The 19,147-nt window shown below is 51.8% G+C and overlaps 1 long non-coding RNA gene across 1 annotated transcript in view; it reads right to left on the reverse strand.

Moving 5' to 3' along the window:
- Nucleotides 1-6,131: 6,131 nt before the first annotated feature.
- LOC146181893 (uncharacterized) overlaps nucleotides 6,132-19,147 on the reverse strand; it is a 34,506-nt gene continuing 21,490 nt past the window's right edge. The window contains exons 2-3 of the long non-coding RNA XR_014700026.1: nucleotides 8,485-8,592; nucleotides 6,132-6,252 (exon numbers count right to left, since the gene is read on the reverse strand). This is a non-coding gene — a long non-coding RNA (uncharacterized LOC146181893). The remainder of the gene's footprint in view (nucleotides 6,253-8,484; nucleotides 8,593-19,147) is intronic.

Below are 19,147 nucleotides of genomic sequence, written 5' to 3' on the forward strand. Positions count from 1 at the left end.
CCAATTGTTGCCATGCGATTGTGTCGTTTTGTGCCGTGGGAAGTATGCGCACCGATGTATGGATGGACTCACCGACCGACTGACTGACTGGTTGGTTGGGTTCCGTATTCTGTTGCATGACCGATAAGTTGGGTCAGTGACACTGTTTACGATATGGAACACAATTGTTCCCATGCGATTGTGTCCTTTTTGTGCCGTGCGAAGTATGCGCACCGATGTATGGATTGACTCACCGACCGACCGACCGACCGACTGACTGACTGACTGGTTGGTTGGTTGGTTGGTTCGGTTCCGTATTCTGTTGCATGACCGATACGTTGGGTCAGTGAGACTGTTTACGGTATGAAACCCAATTGTTGCCATGCGACTGTGTCGTTTTGTGCCGTGGGAAGTATGCGCACTGATGTATAGATTGACTCACCGACCGACTGACTGGTTTGTTGGTTGGTTCGGTTCCGTATTCTGTTGCATGACCGATACGTTGGGTCAGTGACACTGTTTACGATATGAAACCTAATTGTTGCCATGCGATTGCGTCGTTTTGTGCCGTGTGAAGTATGCGCACCGATGTATGGATTGACTGACCGACCGACGAACTGGTTGGTTGGTTGGGTTCCGTATTCTGTTGCATGACCGATACGTTGGATCAGTGACATTTTTTACGGTATGAAACCCAATTGTTGCCATGCGATTGTGTCGTATTGTGCCGTTAGAAGTATGCGCACCGACGTATGGATTGACTGACCAACCGGTTCGTTCGTTAGTGATGTTTCGTATTCTGTTCTATGACCGATACGTTGAGTCAGTGACACTGTTTAGGATATGAAACGTAATTGCTCCCGTGCAATTGTGTCCTTCCGTACAGTGTGAAGTATGCGCACAGATGTATGGAGTGAATGACCGACCGACCGCCTGACTGACTGGTTGGTTCGTTGGGTTCCGTATTCTGTTGTACACGGATACGTTGGGTCAGTGACACTGTTTACGATATGAAACCTAATTGTTGCCCTGCGATTGTGTCGTTTCGTGCCGTGTGAAGTATGCGCACAGATGTATGGAGGGACTGACTGACCAACCGACCAACTCACTGACCGACTGACTAACCGACAGACTCACCACTTACTGACCTACTGGCTGGCTGGTCGGTCGGTCGGTGCGTCGGTCGATCAGCTGGCTGGTCGGTCGGTCGGTCGGTCGGTCGGTCGGTCGGTCGGTCAGTCAGTCAGTCAGTCCACTGGCTGGCTGGTCCGTCGGTCGGTCGGTCCGTCTGTCGATCGGCTGGCTGGTCAGTCGGTCGGTCCGTCGGTCGGTCGATCCGCTGACTGGCTGGCTGGCTGGTCGGTCCGTCGGTCGGTCTGTCGGTCGATCGGCTGGCTGGCTGGTCGGTCCGTCGGTCGGTTTATCGGTCGGTCGGTCGATCGGCTGTCTGGCTGGCTCGCTGGCTGGTCGGTCGGTCGATCGGCTGGCTCGCTGGCTGGTCGGTCGGTCGGTCCGTCGGTTGATCGGCTGGCTGGGCGGTCGGTCAGTCGGTCGATCGGCTGGCTGGCTGGTCGCTCCGTCGGTCGGTCCGTCGGTCGATCGGCTGGCTGGCTGGTCGCTCGGTCGGTCCGTCTGTCGGCTGGCTAGTCGGTCGGTCGGTCCGTCCGTCTGTCGATCGGCTGGGGGGCTGGCTGGCTAGTCCGTCCATCCGCTGGCTGGTCGGTCCATCCGCTGGCTCGTCGCTCGGTGCGCCGGTCAGTTTGTCGGACGGTCGGTCGGTCTGCCCATCGGCTGGCTGGCTGGCTGGTCGCTCGGTCGGTCGGTCGGTTTGTCTCTCGATCGGCTGGCTGGCTGGTCGGTCCATCTGTCCATCGATCGGCTGGCTAGTCGGTTGGCTAGCTGGTCGCTCTATCGGCTGGCTCGTCGGTCGGTCGACCGGCTGGCTGGCTAGCCGGTCGGTCGGTCGGTTGGCTGACTAGTCAGTCGGTCGGTCGGTCGATCAGCTGGCTGGCCGTCTTCCTGGCCGGTCGGTCGATTGGTCGATCGGCTGGTCGGTCGGTCGGTCCGTCCGTCGATCGGCTGGCTGGCTAGTCCTTCGGTCCGTACATCGATCGGCTGGCTGGCTGGTCGGTCGGCCGGTCGGTCCGTCCGTCGGTCGATCGGCTGGCTGGCTGGTCGGTCCGTAGGTCCGTCGGTCGATCGGCTGGCTGGCTGTTCGCTCGGTCGGTCGGTCCGTCTGTCGATCGGCTGGCTGGCTGGTCGGTCCGTCGGTCGACCGGTCGGTCGGTCCATCTGTCGATCGGCTGGCTGGTCAGTCCGTAGGTCCGTCGGTCGATCGGCTGGCTGGTCCGTCGGTCCGTCCGTACATCGGTCGATCGATCGGCTGGCTGGCTGGTCGGTCGGACGGTCTGTCAGTCCATTGGCTGGCTGGCTAGCTAGCTGGTCGGTCCGTCGGTCGGTCGGTGGATCGGCTGGCTGGCTGGCTGGTCCGTCGGTCGATCGGCTGGCCGGCTGGGTGGTCGGTCGGTCGGTCCGTTCGTCGATCGGCTGGCTGGCTGGCTGGTTAGTCCGTCGGTCGATTGGCTGGCTGGTCGGTCGGTGTGTCGGTCCGTCCGCTGGCTGGCTGGCCGGTCCGTCGGTCGGTCCGTCGGTCGATCCGCTGGCTGGCTGGCTTTCTCGCTGGTCGGTTCGTCGGTCGGTCTGTACGTCGATCGGCTGGGGGGCTGGCTGGCTGGCTAGTCGGTCCATCCGCAGGCTCGTCGGTCCATCTGCTGGCTCGTCGGTCGGTCCGCCGGTTAGTCTGTCCATCGGCTGGCTGGTTGTCGGTCTGTCCGTCCGTCGATCGGATGGCTGGCTGGCTGGTCGCTCGTTCGGTTGGTCGGTTTGTCTCTCGATCGGCTGGCTAGTCGGTTGGCTAGCTGGTCGCTCTATCGGCTGGCTCGTCGGTCGGTCGACCGGTCTGTCGGTCGATCGGCTGCCTGGCTGGCCGGTCGGTCGGTTGGCTGACTATTCGGTCGGTCGGTCGATCGACTGGCTGGCCGTCTCCCTGGCCGGTCCGTCCATTGGTCGATCGGCTGGTCGGTCGTTCGGTCCGTCCGTCGATCGGCTGGCTGGCCGGCTGGTCCTTCGGTCGATCGGCTGGCTGGCTGGCTGGCTAGTCGTTCGGTCGGTCGGTCCGTACATCGATCGGCTGACTGGCTGGCTGGCTGGTCGGTCGGCCGGTCGGTCCGTCGGTCGATCCGCTGGCTCGCTGGCTGGCTGGCTGGTCGGTCGGTCCGTCCGTCGGTCGATCGGCTGGTTGGTCGGTCGGTCGGTCGGTCGGTCGGTCAGTCCTTCCATCGGCTGGCTGGCTGGTCCGCCGGTCCGTCGGTCGATCGGCTGGCTGGCTGGCTGGTCTGTCGGTCCGTTCAACGGTTCGTCGGTCGGCTGGCTGGCTGGCTGGCTGGTCGCTCGCTCGGTCGGTCGGTCCGTCGGTCGATCGGCTGGCTGGCTGGCTGGTCGCTCGCTCGGTCGGTCGGTCGGTTTGTCTCTCGATCGGCTGGCTGGCTGGCTGGCTGGTCCGTCCGTGTGTCCATCGATCGGGTGGCTGGCTGGTCGGTCGGTCGATCGGCTGGCTGGCCGTCTTGCTGGCCGGTCGGTCGATCGGCTCGTCGGTCGGTCGGTCCGTCCGTCGATCGGCTGGCTGGCTGGTCGTTCGGTCGGTCCGTCGGTCGATCGGCTGGCTGGCTGGCTGGCTGGTGGGTCCGTCGGTCTGTCCGTCCGTCCGTCAGCAGCCTGGCTGGCTGGTCGGTCGGTCGGTCGGTCGCTCCGTCCGTCCGTCCGTCGGTCGATCGGCTGGCTGGCTGGTCCGTCGGTTGGTCCGTCGATCAGCTGGCTAGCTGGCTGGTCCGTCGGTCGGCTGGCTGGCTGGTCGGTCCGTTGTTCCGTCGGTCGATCGGCTGGCTGGCTGGCTTCTGGGTCGGTCGTTCGCTCGGTCCGTCGGTCTGTCGACCGGCTGGCTGGCTGGTCAGTTCGTCCATCGGTCGGTCGGTCCGTCCGTCGATCGGCTGGCTGGCTGGTCGGTCGGTCGGTCGATCGGCTCGCTGGCTGGCTGGTCCGTCGATCGGTTGGTCTGTCGATCGATAGGCTGGCTGGCTGGCTGGCTGGCCGGTCGGTCGGTCGGTCGGTCCGTCTGTCGATCGATCAGCTGGCTGCCTGCTCCGTCGGTCCGTCGGTCGGTCCGTCAGTCCGTCGGCTGGCTGGCCGGTCGGTCGGTCGGCAGGCTGGCTAGCTGGTCGGTCGGTCGATCGGCTGGCTGGCTGTCTTGCTGGCCGGTCGGTCAATCGGCTCGTCGGTCGGTCGGTCCGTCCGTCGATCGGCTGGCTGGCTGGCTGGCTGGCTGGTCGTTCGGTCGGTCGGTCCGTCCGTCCGTCAGCTGGCTGGCTGGTTGGTCGGTCGGTCGGTCCGTCTGTCCGCCGGTCGGTCCGTCGGTCGATCGGCTAGCTCGCTGGCTGACTGGTCGGTCGGTCGGTCCGTAGGTCGATCGGCTGGCTGGCTGGCTGGCTGGTCGGTCCGTCGGTCTGTCTGTTAGCAGGCTGGCTGGCTGGTCGGTCGGTCTGTCAGTAGATTAGCAGGCTGGCTGGCTGGCTGGCTGGTCAGTCGGTCGGTCCGTCGGTCGGTCGGCTGGCTGGTCGGTCCGTCCGTCCGTCCGTCGGTCGATCGGCTGGCTGGCTGGTCCGTCGGTCGGTCCGTCGATCAGCTGGCTGGCTGGCTGGTCCGTCGGTCGATCGGCTGGCTGGCTGGCTTGTGGGTCGGTCGTTCGCTCGGTCCGTCGGTCTGTCGACCGGCTGGCTGGCTGGCTGGTCAGTTCGTCCATCAGTCGGTCGGTCCGTCGGTCGATCGGCTGGCTGGTCGGTTGGTCGGTCGGCCCGTCGGTCGGCTGGCTGGCTGGCTGGCTGGCTGGCTGGCTGGTCGGTCGGTCGGTCGGTCGGTCGGCAGATCGGCTCGCTGGCTGGCTGGTCCGTCGATCGGTTGGTCTGTCGATCGATAGGCTGGCTGGTTGGCTGGTCGGTCGGTCGATCTGCTGGCTGGCTGGTCGGTCGGTCGGTCCGTCTGTCGATCGATCAGCTGGCTGCCTGCTCTGTCGGTCGGCTGGCTGGTCGGTCGGTCGGTCCGTCGGTCGGTCCGTCGGTCGGTCCGTCGGTCGGTCCGTCGGTCGGTCGGTCGGTCCTTCGGTCGATCGGCTGGCTGGCTGGCTGGTCGGTCCGTTGGTCCGTCTGTCAGTCGGTCGGTCCGTCGCTCGATCGGCTGGCGGGCTGGCTGGTCGGTTGGTTCGTCCGTCGGTCGATCGGCTGGCTGGCTGGCCGGTCGGTCGGTTGGTTTGTCAGTCCATCGGCTGGCTGGCTGGCTGGCTGGTCGGTCGGTCAGTCCGTCAGTGGATCGGCTGGCTGGCTGGCTGGCTGGTCCGTCGGTCGGTCGATCGATCGGCTGGCTGGCTGGTCGGTCGGTTGGTCCATCGGTCGGTCGGTCGGTCGGTTGGTCCGTCGGTCGATCGGCTGGCTGGCTGGCTGGTCTGTCGGTCCGTCCGTGGATCGGCTGGCTGGCCGGTCGATCGGCTGGCTGGCTGGTCGGTCGGGTTCCGTATTGTGTTGTAGGACTGATACGTTCGGTCAGTGGCACTTTTCACGATATGAAACCGAGTAGTTGCCATGCGATTGTGTTTTTTCGTACCGTGTGAAGTATGCACACTGATTCATTGGCTGGTTGGTTGGGGTCTGTATCGTGTTCTGTGACCGATACGTTTATCCATTCAATACTGCGGTTATTTCGTGACTGTATAATTTGATTCCGTAATAATGTTTTCAATGCTGCTCTTCATTTCGTTTCATTTGATATACTTTCTGTGTTCATAGTGATGTTTGCTTTATATGCAGTCATTGCTATATGTTATGCTATTGTGCTGGAAGTTTTCGTTCGCGGATTAGCCTAGTCAGGCGATCATTGCTATCGATTTTTGCCTCTGCCCCTTTGCGCTGTTTATGTGTTGTCTTAAGCACTATAAACAGTAAACAAACAATGCAAGCAATGCAACCACGATATATCGAAATCATCAGTGTTTGCAGTGCAGTTGCAGTGTTTAGAATACTTCCCAAATATCAATGAAGCAATTACTTTTATGCAGGCACTTCACGTGGATCTCACCAGGAAACAGGCCGCTTGGGCTCCTGGCGAAGAATGTCTGCGAAGCATCGATCCTCCCGATGCTGTGAACCATGGGCAGGACAACGATCCTACCTGTAACAGCAACGCTTCTATTACGTAAATAAATTCCGTCGATTAGACTATTCGACCTCGTGCCTCGAACAGAAATAAGAAGGAAGCGAAATACAGCAATATAGCGTGCTTCGTATTCTGTTCATACGCACATTACGCGGATTAACTGGCCGCTCCGTAATGCAATACTTCCACTCGATCCTGTGTATACACTTCCACATCAACATGCAACGTGTGTCCTACAACAAAACATCTGCATACCTTCCGTCTTCTCTACTTGCGACGAAATAGGAATATACTTTGTAAACATTGAAAGATTGCATATAGTGGTATGTCCGCCGAGCCTCGAACCCCTACGGCGCGCGACCGTTTTATGCAGTTCGCAGAAACGTTCCGCTAATGAAGTGAACGGACGTCCTCGCTGTTCGCGTGTATCACCTGCGGCACTGATACATGATCCAGCAGATGCCGATATGTCAGTGCAATGTCACACATCCCTGATGCAAGAGGCTTGAAAGTAACGTAACGAGCGGCGCAAAGAATTCCTTCTATGGGGCGTAATGTTACTGTTCGTGGTACAGAACGTTAGCTATCTGTTGCAGGAGTTGCACAGTTCCCTAGGATCAGTACATACATTTCCTTTCTATTCTTTTAGCAGTATTGTTAGGCTAAATACTATATCTTCAATTAGCTATTTGCGTGCTATACGTATGTGGCGAAGGCTTTTTCTTCTCGCAAACTTCGAATGGGCGCACCACAAACGAAAATATCAGGAGTAGGCGGTGTGTGCGCGTACTGTCCGCGGTGAAGAATTCCTCACGACAGTGATCACTAGCAGGGGTATTTCACCTCTCCATTTACAGATCCCTCTTTCCGCACGTATATATTGGAAGGATTTGAGTGGGGACATTGAGGGGTCATTCAAATGAAGTAAACAAGGCTACGATTGCTTGCGTGAAATGTTCTATACCGTGTACGCATATTGCATGCTTCAGGAATGGAAAAGCGGCTGCACTGGAGACCACCCACACACTACTTATGTCTCCATCATACGCGAGTTACACGACGTCGCTTCGGAGAAGCTGTAGAACTTCTGTTTCGGCTCTCGCAAGCAGTAGAACGGAACTTGCTGAACTCGCACTGTAGTTACGCTGGTTCGAATCCAGCACCTGCAAACTTCTCCTTACGATCGCTGCGTTGAAAGTGCCGGAACTATTGGAGGCCTGGCTGCACACTCCGCCGCTGTGTGTGCGTACCAAAGAAAAGAGCCACGCCGCTCAGAATGACATATTCTCTCACTGCCCTCAAGGGACGCCCATTCGTTTTCATTTCATTCTTAGACAACAACGGTTGAGATTAAGGCGGATTAGAAAGCTAGTACAGGGACATTGCAAAACACGAGCACGGACAGGACTACCCGACAGCCGGAAATGTCGGACTGCGAATGCCCGCTTATATTTTATAACTCACGAACTTTCTCGGTGTACGTGTGTCTCGTGGCACGGTCCACTAAATGCGCGGATGTAGTCTAGATAGAAACCACGAATGCACCATTACAACAGCGGTGTGCGATGTATATGAATTTCTGAAATTCGAATCGAATAGTCGAGAAAAACACTGGCGCGCTAGCGGCACCACTATACTGGATTGAATGTCAAAACACTCAGCAATAATCTCCTAGTCAATAAATCAGGGCGATAATTATATGACCCTGAAGCAATTATATCAGCATGTATTGCCTCACGTATTCTGTCTGGTTACTTCCGGCAACGCATAACATAACGCATGCAGTCTACCAGTCGCTTGCGACTAACTTCCATACTTCTGCAGTTCTATCAATGGGGGATTCTTACCACGTGGTACAGGCCCTGCAAAGCGAGTTCGTCTTAACCACTTGTGATGCACAAAGCGATGTACACTGTATGCACGTACACTATCCTTCGCGGGTCTCTGAAAAAGGAACTCTAAAAGCAAGGTTACATGTCCTATTTATGACTGTTCACTTTAGGGCACAGTACGAACTGTACGACGAACTTCTCCACTAAGCGACGACAATCGTTTCCTTCATCTAGGGAAGGTGGTTCCGCTGCAAATATTTATAATGATAAGCGTTCATAACGGAACTGTAACAATAGCATAACGAAAGCACGGTAAGGTCTACGATAGAACTGAAAATTCCGCTTTTGGCTCGTATAAACGATTAAACGGATGGGGTCGCGTTCCATAATACAGTAGCAGGACTGTGGAGCTTACCGTGCACAAGTATCCACGGCGACGAAGGTAAGCTGCCGGCTTCCCTTCAGCTGCGAGCATAGACGCTTCCATCTGTACTGTCCCTTGCTCGCCACTTACAACCACAGCCTGCGCAGAGCACTGACATTAGACAGTAGACATTGGACATTATACCGAATACAGGGAAGTACAATCGGCGACGCGCAGTATGATGGTTTTGCAGATGGGCTAAGATTGCTGAATTTTGACCACGGTATCATCCAATCGCAAACGGACGACACAATTCGACCATTAACCATTCATCATTCACGTAAGCAGCCGCAAATCCACGCACTAACATGCTACTACCGGTGGACAAGTGTTCCGTACTCTTAGTGTAGCGGCTTCGCAGTAATTTTCCTATTATAAATAGGCTCTTTTGTACTGCTATAGTGACCTTCCACTGCTGAATGATTTCGTTTATTTTTCTTTTATTAACTATATGAACAGAAGCTATATATAAACTGTTCATATTCTTCATCGCAAAAATATGGAAACTACAGTGCTGCGTCGAGGACTTAAGGCGAAAGTGAATGAATGTTACTGCTGCGCAGTTGCATTCATCCACTCCAACTTGCTCCCGAAAAGCGGGTTGCCGTTGCCAATTTCGTTTCATTAAAAACGCGTCGTTTGGCGCAGTTTGAGGACGGGAATCCGCCCTCACGTACCTGTCACTTCTTGTTCATTTCTAATAAAAGGTGCGAGTTGCAGTCATGTATCACAAGATAAACTTCGAACAACCCGTTCATGTGACTATAAACTTTAATTACCTATAGAATTACAGAACTTTAGAAGTTTTGTAGTTCGTTACGATTTTCAACCTGACACAGTAGTGCGTCCAGTTTCGTGATTTCCGAACTCCCTAAAACGGCATCCTTCATAGCGTCAGTCCTTTAAATACGTTAAGCCTAATAAACATATTAAACTACAGTGAACTAGAATTAAACCACCCTCAATACGACGCGAGGCTGTGCAGTCCCGTATCGTCTCACAGAAAACAATATGGCTGCTGGTCTGCGCAGCCGTTTGCGAGATAGTGTCCGACTACGCTTGCACTGCGGTCGTCTGAAGCGCGGTTTTAGCATTCAGACGTTGCATGAGGGGAAGCGGCTTGTCCAGTAAGCTAAAAAAGTCACTGTCCGGAATTATGTTGTTGTAAGGGTGGTGCCACAAAGTGAGTGTCCTGTTCGAACCGTCATGGGGTGCACGCCACGGCGGCCAGCGTTCCTCCCGTTGTCTCGTTGCCGGCGAGCGGATGCCGGCATCAGCTAACTTCGCTGCATTCCCGCGACTTCCGGTCGGTCATGCCGCCAGCTGTTATCGGATTCATTTATTGTGGCATCGGATTTCCACATGCACTGCATTTACCTGAAAGGTGGCAATAAACTGGAGAGGCGTTTTTGCTTAATCGTTACGTCAGATTGGTGGCAATAAAGATTGGTTGTTCCATATGAGAAGAATATTAAGTTCGTTATTCAAGCAAGACAGTTAAGTGCGTGCTCCAATCGAACTCAGTCCGTATTTGTTGGGACCTATAAAAATGGGTGGTCGTTAAAACTGGGCGCATGCACGTATTCGCATCACCAATGTCTCGAAGTTCCTTACACATAGAATGTGAACAGTCTTCATTCATATTACGATTATTTATCACGCTAACTCTAACGAAAGTGCAATAATTAAATATCATGATAACAAGTAACGACTTACTAAAGGATGCAGTGATCGTATTTCAGACTACGTCATCGGTAAACAGCGAATAATATATTTTAAAACTCATCGTTATCTTTTCATATTCAATAATGTGTTTGCATATGACTGACATTCACGCATAATAACTCTTTGCGTATCCCTTCGAACCGTCATGAACAACTGCCAACGATAGAATACGATGGCAATGCTGTGGTCGACGGCCGACCGAAACAAAGGTAAAGCGAACACGCACACACTACATCACGCCCAATTATTACCGGCTGTAATCGCAGAGCATCAGATAGTCATCGCAGCACGACGCATTATACTCTCCCTCTATCAGTGCTTGCAGACAGAATTCCAACCGCGCCTCATGTTAGCCGAGTGAGAAACGCTATTACACAATAACCACAACCGTGTCCGTTTCCATTTTTCAGCCATCAACACCACGACGCCTTCTACTGCCTGAAATATCTATTGTAAATCACCTGCCTCATGACCACACACGAACGCTCAACTTCTATGTTCGATATCGCGAAATGCTCATCATTGTCGTGATATCACGGTAGGGCGGCGAGTATGCACTGCGCATGCTCCGTTCAGTCCACTTCATCACCGCCACGCATCGGCTATTGCGAGTGTCACCCAGAAGCCGTGCCACACGGTAGCCGAGTGGGTAACGTGCTGAGCTCGCACACGCGAAGACCTGGGTTCGAATCCCAGCGCCTGCAATGCTTGTGCCAGCGATCGCTGCGATGTGGGGACTGGGATTCCGGCACAGGTCGCTTCGGGCAATTGGAGGCTCGACTGTACACTCGGCCGCCGTGTGTGGTGGACAAGGCGAGGTGGTGTGCCTTTTAGGCACAGCATCTCCTCTCGCTGTCCCCCGGGCATCCAAAGGGCGGATGCCCGTTGCTGCAGCTGCTAATCTAAGGAAGAGATCCAGAACGCACTCACGTTCTGTTTTTTTGGCTGCCGAACTGTACATTCCATGATGGACTGTACAATAAGTGCGCAACGAAAACGCGACAAAGAGGAGAAGAGGATAACGACGGAGCCGTCGTTATCCACTTCTCCTCTTTGTCACGTTTTTGTTGCGCACTTATTTTACAGTCCATCATGGTTCACCAACTCGCCCAATCACCCGTTCTTCCACTGTACCTTTCATTTATGTAACGAATAAACCCGTTCGAACTGCACCGCGCGGTTGGAAGCGGTGCGGGGCGGGGCGGGGCGTTGACTCGCACCGAAACTTCCACAAAGTTCTCCGAACTTCCACAAAGTTCTCCGAACTTCCACAAAGTTCTCCGAACTTCCACAAAGTTCTCCGAACTTCCACAAAGTTCTCGAAACTTCCACAAAGTTCTCGAAACTTCCACAAAGTTCTCGAAACTTCCACAAAGTTCTCGAAACTTCCACAAAGTTCTCGAAACTTCCACAAAGTTCTCGAAACTTCCACAAAGTTCTCGAAACTTTCACAAAGTTCTCGAAACTTTCACAAAGTTCTCGAAACTTTCACAAAGTTCTCGAAACTTTCACAAAGTTCTCCGAACTTCCACAAAGTTCTCCGAACTTCCACAAAGTTCTCCGAACTTCCACAAAGTTCTCGAAACTTCCACAAAGTTCTCGAAACTTCCACAAAGTTCTCGAAACTTTCACAAAGTTCTCGAAACTTTCACAAAGTTCTCGAAACTTTCACAAAGTTCTCGAAACTTTCACAAAGTTCTCGAAACTTTCACAAAGTTCTCGAAACTTTCACAAAGTTCTCGAAACTTTCACAAAGTTCTCGAAACTTTCACAAAGTTCTCGAAACTTCCACAAAGTTTTCGGAACTTCCACAAAGTTCTCGGAACTTCCACAAAGTTCTCGGAACTTCCACAAAGTTCTCGGAACTTCCACAAAGTTCTCGGAACTTCCACAAAGTTCTCGGAACTTCCACAAAGTTTTCGGAACTTCCACAAAGTTTTCGGAACTTCCACAAAGTTGTCGGAACTTCCACAAAGCTGTCGGAACCTCTCTCGTTTATAGTTTATAACAGACACAGGGGTTTGCGATGGGCACTGTACAATCCTGATCGCTATGTACTTCCCTCGTTTTAATATCTATACTCGCGAACAAAATTTTGCTTCTCTACAGCGATGGGTAAGCAGGAAACAAAAGCGGATGGGCGTTCCACCCCATCCCATGGAGAGTGGGCAACCTCATTCAACTCCACCCATCAATCCACCCCACCTCTACTACGAACAATACACGACATGGAAAAAAGGGCGGGTCTTCCTTTTTGCCGTGGCTAACTTCCGCTGCAAAGCCATCGAATGTTGGAGCGCTATAGTCCGGAGAGCTCCCGTGTGCATAGGAGAACATCTCGCGTCATCTGTTATGTTCTAGCAGAGGACTCTGGTTCCATACAGCGAATGGCAGACAGTAACCTAACAATTTTATACTCAGGTTGAAGGATGACGTAAACTGTACAAAGGAATATAGCTTCATTTGCTGCCTTTCGAACTGGTTCATCCCCTTTGTTCAAAGAGGGCAGCATGAACAGTAGACTGGCCGCTAGTGGTCCGGAGCGAATGAACGCGTCTCTGATGAGCTCCGGCGATTTACCTAATTAATAGCTTCAGAAGTTCTCCAAACTACTTCCGCAGTTTTGGGATCATTGTGAGTGGCTCAAGACTACCTTGGACCACCATCATCTGGTAATTGCGCGCCCTTCCCCTGGAATCAGCCCTATGTTGGGGCGGTGGCCTACCGTCCTAAGCCTACCCTCCCACTATGCTCAGCGCATACACGGTCGATGGAGAGATATCCCCAGCAGAACCCGCCGTCAGTAGCTGATGTGTAGTGCACGAAACATTCGCCCGAAACTCCTCAAGAAATCATTCACTCAAGAAATCCATCACCCTCCAGTCGGAGATGAAGGAAACCACTTCCCAAGCGCCTCGCAGGCGACGCCTCGCCCACCGCCATTATCAGCCGGCAACTACATAGTTATTATTTTTCTTTGCGGGGCCTTGTTGCTCCAAGATTCATGCTCATGTTCTTCGTTACTGTTATCTTTCGACCTAATTCTGTAAATAACGCTCTGTTTTCAGTACGCCTAACATGCATCATATTCAAAGTACTGTTGTCTTTCGACCTAATTCTGTAAATAACGCTCTTTTTTTTTTTCAGTACGCCTAACATGCGCCATACTGAAGCTATCACAATAATAAAGCCCTCAGGTCTAACGACACTACGTACGACTTTGCCACGCACGAAACTGATCCCGTGACTTCGTTCAGACGCATCATCCACGGAATTTCCTTGTACCATTCCGCAGAGGAAATCACTTCCAGTCTTCTGGACTTTGGCCGGCACGACCTCATCAACAGAGTCCGTTCTCATCACATTCTGTGGCACCAAAGTCCCCTATTACTAACTCTATCAAGGATATGTAACCCGCTGAAGCCTGCAACCTTAGTGGCAAGCTCGGACATCGTCCGTTCGTCTGCCCTGGTACAACATTTTCACTGCGCCTGCAATGTAGAGTAACCAATCCAGCCATGAACCACGAATGTGAACCCTCCTGCGTCATTTGTAAAGGAAACTATCAAACTGGGGCTCCGCAATGCAAGCTCCGATTCAAGACGCGTCCTGTGTCTTCCCGGCCGGACAATGCCCCGCGTCGAGAGTTCGCTGTGAAGAAATTAGACTTCGTGGCCTCTCAACCGGCGTTCGCGATATAGTGACTGGCATTCGAGATCCCGAGCCTAAGGCATCTACCTCAAAAGTCAGTGATTCCTCAGCTCGCATCAAGGAGACCCAGGAGGCGCTGTTGGCGTGGCAAGCTACACCTGAAAAAGGAGCCGGCCCTGCTAAAAAAGGTGAGTTGTCCGTCTAAGCAGCCTCTGCTATTTCACCCCATTCGACCCCTCACCTCCTTCCTAAATTAAACCTCAAGATTCAGTAAAGCAACACCTGCGTTCTAGTGAATCTCGCTCAGACATTGCTAGTATAATCAACACTAATAGCTGCCGAAAAAATTGGAGCGATGCAGAAACAGCACATACAAGCCCAGGTACAGTTCACACAATCCATTACCGAGAGGATAGAAACAACGATCAACAAACGCACTGGACAAATATGAAGCCGGCATCACAAGCTTTCCGAACTTATACACCATCAGCGCGTGGTTCAACCCACGGACTGCTCTCATCTAGTATCTGTAGCTAAGCAACATGACACAGAACAATGGCACTAGAAAAGGTCGGCGGCGACGGCAATCCACTACGCGAACAAAAACAATAATTAGACAATAGAACTGCCACAGCATACGCCCAAACAGAGCGCAGCTAGCAGCATATATCACAGTCCTCTATTCCCTTCCATGTCATCGCTCTGCAAGAGACGGAAACAACTCGCATTCATATCCGTAGTTATCAGATGGCAGCCCTTACGCCGCGTACGGCCAACCTCACACCCTAATCAATGCTGGTACTAGACCGCACACCGACAAGCACGCCCGACCGTAAAAGCCCTCAATATACCGTGATAGAGCTCAGCTCGCCCGGACGAACAAACAGCCTCACTATTCTTAACATATATAGCAACTCTAAAGATAAAGGCAGATATATTCCGCGAATACTGGGCTCCTATGGCACCTCACAACTCCTTGTGGTGGGGCACTTTATTGCACGCCACACGCAATGGGGATACTCCTCAGCCTCGTAAACTCATATCTGCCGCAATGCCTGATAATAACATCGGCCTGGTCGTACGCCTCACTGTACCCACTCGTATCGGCATAAGGGTCACCCGTGATAGCACACATGATGTCACATGGGACACACCAAACTTAATTTCAGTTGGTGCTACCTGACAGCCTTATGAGTGACCACTTCCCAGTCTCCACTACTATCGCTTAGGTTTCCAAAATTTTCAGCCCTCGTACACATTTCACTGTCTGGAATAAATTGCGCTCATACTTGGCAGCCGACTTTATCGAAGTCCGTACGGTCAAAGTTCACAATACCGTGAACAACGCCTACTGCGACGACAACTCCGTCTCAATCCACCCATCCCCGCGCCAGCAAGTCCTACACTTTTCATGATCTCTCCGCGCATACAGCATCCCATATATATACCAGAAACCCCTACCGCGCAATATAGGCGCTAGCCTTTATCAGGGTAGGCCGGAAGGCTCGAGCCAGCTATTACGCCAAAAAATACAGCACCCATTCAGACATCATTTATGTCGACGCGGCGAAGAATTTAAAAGTATGATTTTTCGCAGAAGTCGCCGCATACAAAGATGGCGGAAAGGAGCCTCCGCCACTATCCGACCAATTCTCCTGCATAGCACTTGAGCTGGCCCACTCAACTATTGACCGACGTAACCGAAATTGTCACTGACTCTCAAGCTGTATACCGCCATTACCTAAAAGACGTGGCGACACCGACCACCCATCATAGTGTATTCTTGCCACAACCAGCTCTTTCATCATCATCATCATCATCAGCCTGGCTATACCAATTGCAGGGCGAAAGCCTCTCCCATATTTCTCCAATTACCTCGGTTCTGTGCTAGCTGCTTCCACTTGACCCCTGCGAACTTCTTAACATCATCCGTCCACCCAACTCTCTGCCGCCCCCTGCTACGCTTTCCTTCCCTTGGAATCCCGTTTGTTACCCTCAGCGACCGTCGGTTATCCTCTCTTCGCCCTACATGTCCTGCCCATGTCCATTTCTTTTTCTTGATTTCCACTAGAATGTCGGTAACTTGAGTTATTTCTCTGACCCACTCTGCACGCTTCTTAACTCTTAATGTTACCACTACAATTTTCCGTTCCATAGCCCTTTGAGTTCTCCTCAACTTAAGTAGAACCTTCTTGGTTAGCCACCACGTTTCAGCCCCATAGGTGAGTACAGGTAAAATGCAACTATTGTATACTTTCCTCTTGACTAATACCGGTAAGCTGCTAGTCATGATCTGCGAGTGCTTGCCAAATGCGCTCCATTTCAATCTTATGCTTTTTATTTCCTTTTCATGGTCCGGATCTGCGGTTACTACCTGTCCTAAGTAGACATATTCACCTTCTATTTTCGGTGCTTCGCTACCTAACGTAAACTGCTGTTCCTTCCCGAGGCTGTTGAACATTACCTTAGTCTTCTGCATATTGATTTTTAAGCCTACCTTTCTACTTTTCCTGTCTAGGTCATCAATCATTATTTGCAGTTCATCCCTCGAGTTACTTAGCAAGGCAATGTCATCAGCAAATCGCACATTACTGAGGTATTCTCCATCTACCCTTATCCATACCTGCTCCCATTCCAAGTCTCTGAATACTTCCTCTAAGCAAGCTGTGAATAGTACTGGGGAGATCGTGTCCCCTTGCCTAACACCTTTCATTATGGGAATTTTGTTACTTTCTTTATGCGGAACTATGTTTGCCGTGAAGCCACTATATATATATATATCTTCCACCACTTTCACGTACGGCTCGTCTACAACCTGATTTCGTAATGCCTGCATCCCCGCCGACGTTTCAACTGAGTCAAATGCTTTTTCGTAAGCAATTTATGTTATGTGTAATGGCTGGTTAAATTCCGAGCATTTTTCTATCGCCTGGTTTATGGTATGGATATAATCGATAGTAGAGTACAGTTTCTGAAAACCTGCTTGATCCTTTGCTTGATTGTAGTCTAAAGTTGTCCTGATGTTATTAGCGATTACCTCAGTAAATGCCTTATACGTAAGAGACAGTAAGCTGATTGGTCTGTAATTTTAAGGTCATTGGAGTCCCTATCTTGTGAATAAGGTTAATGTTTACATTCTTCCATGGTTCCGGTACCATCGATGACACCAGGCACTGCGTATACAGGGTGACCGGTTTTTTTTTTTTTTAGCATGATATCCCCCCCGTCCTTTAACCAATCTGTAGTTATATACCTTACCCTCTCCAGCTGATTTCCCCCTTTTCATAGTTTCCAATGCTTTCTTGACCTCGTCCTTCGTCACTGGTGGAACGTCTGTTTTTCCCTACCGCCAAAGTCAATATGGTGCCAGCTACTTTGGCTAATGTAGAGATCTGTATAGAACTCCTCAGCTACTTTGACTATATATCTTGTCCATATTCGTGATGACGTTGCCCGCCTTGTCCCTTATCGCATACATCTGGTTTTTGCCTATGCCCCAATTTCTTCTTTACCGCTTTAGGGCGTCTCCCGTTCTTTACAGCATGCTTAATTTTCTCATGTTATACTTCCTTATATCGGCCACCTTGTGCTTATTGATTAGCTTTGATATCTCGGCCAATCCTATTTGGTCTCTTGTATTAGAACCTTTAATACTATGGCATTCCTAATCAAATCTTTCGTCTCCTTAGCTTATCAGCATCCTAACTATCGTACCGTCTACTTCTACAGCGCACTCACTAATGATATCTCTTGTATTGGAAGCTTTCATACTCTGGCATTTCTTAATCAAATCTTTCGTCTCCTAAGACAACTTATCAGTATCCTAACTATCGTACCGCCTACTTCTACAGCGCACTCCGTAATGATATCTCTGAAATTATTGTTCATGGATTTAGACCTGAATATCTATTGTGGAGCGAGATCCTAAACTCTTCTGCCCTCCCCCTCACCGCTAATTCGTTGGTGCGTTTCTGTCTCACTAATCTGTTGCGTTCCTTTTTCGGATTTAGGCTAATTCGGGACCTCCCCATCCTGTGGTCGCTGCATCGCATTATCCCGATTACCTCTGCATATTGCATAATGGCGGGGTTTGAACACAGTATGAGGTCAATTTCATTTTTAGTTTCCGCGTTAGGTCTTTTACATGTCTATTTCCTGTTTATCCGTTTGCTGAAGAAGGCATTCATGATTCTAAAGTTATTGCGCTCTGCAAACTCAACTAGTAACTCCCCCCTGCTACTCCTAGAGCCAATGCTATAGTCACCGGTCTCTACTGAATGGTTAATCTGACGTGGACCCCTGGGCATGCCTCGATTCCCGGTAATGAGCGCGTTCATGCGCTGGCCCGGGAGCTCTCTTCCCGGGCCCCGGATGATCAGGCCCCCAACCCCACGCAAGTGGCCACATCGGTCCTTTCTGCATATTAAATCACCTCATTCTACAAACACAGCCGCAGGACACGGCCACCACCGCACATCACCTTATCGCCCTTATTCAGTGCCACATGGCGATAATTGCAGATGGGTTGCTTCATTTTCCCTACCGTCTCGCATGCTTTCACCCCGCCTTGCCCCCTCACTGTGACACCTATGGGTTGCCCAGATCCACACTTTTCCACTACCTGTAGAAATGTCCTTCCCTCAAGTAGTACCCTCCATCTCCCATCCAACTTATTCTTCCTGTCAGACTGTTTTTCAGACCGATCAGCCCCCCGGCTAGAAATGGCTGGCGCATCGAGCGCTATCTGAAGCACAGGCCAGTGGACTCCTGGATTAGTAGGATACCACCCTGGAAGACATTTTGTTAATCTAATACAGTTGATCCCATCCATACATCAGCACGCTTCCTATCTCCTAATGTTACCCCTACCATTTTTCGTTCCATAGCCCTCTGAGTTGTCCTCAACTGAAGTAGAACCCTCCTGGTTAGCCTCCACGTTTCAGCCCCGTAGGTGAGTACAGGTAAAATGCAACTATTGTATACTTTCCTCTAGACTAATACCGGTAAGCTGCTAGTCATGATCTGCGAGTGCTTGCCAAATGCGCTCCATTTCAATCTTATGCTTTTTATTTCCTTTTCATGGTCCGGATCTGCGGTTACTACCTGTCCTAAGTAGACATATTCACCTTCTATTTTCGGTGCTTCGCTACCTAACGTAAACTGCTGTTCCTTCCCGAGGCTGTTGAACATTACCTTAGTCTTCTGCATATTGATTTTTAAGCCTACCTTTCTACTTTTCCTGTCTAGGTCATCAATCATTATTTGCAGTTCATCCCTC

This window comes from Amblyomma maculatum, chromosome 8, assembly GCF_055883805.1.
Source record: "Amblyomma maculatum isolate TAMU_Amacu chromosome 8, ASM5588380v1, whole genome shotgun sequence".
Taxonomy (NCBI): Eukaryota; Metazoa; Arthropoda; class Arachnida; order Ixodida; family Ixodidae; genus Amblyomma; species Amblyomma maculatum.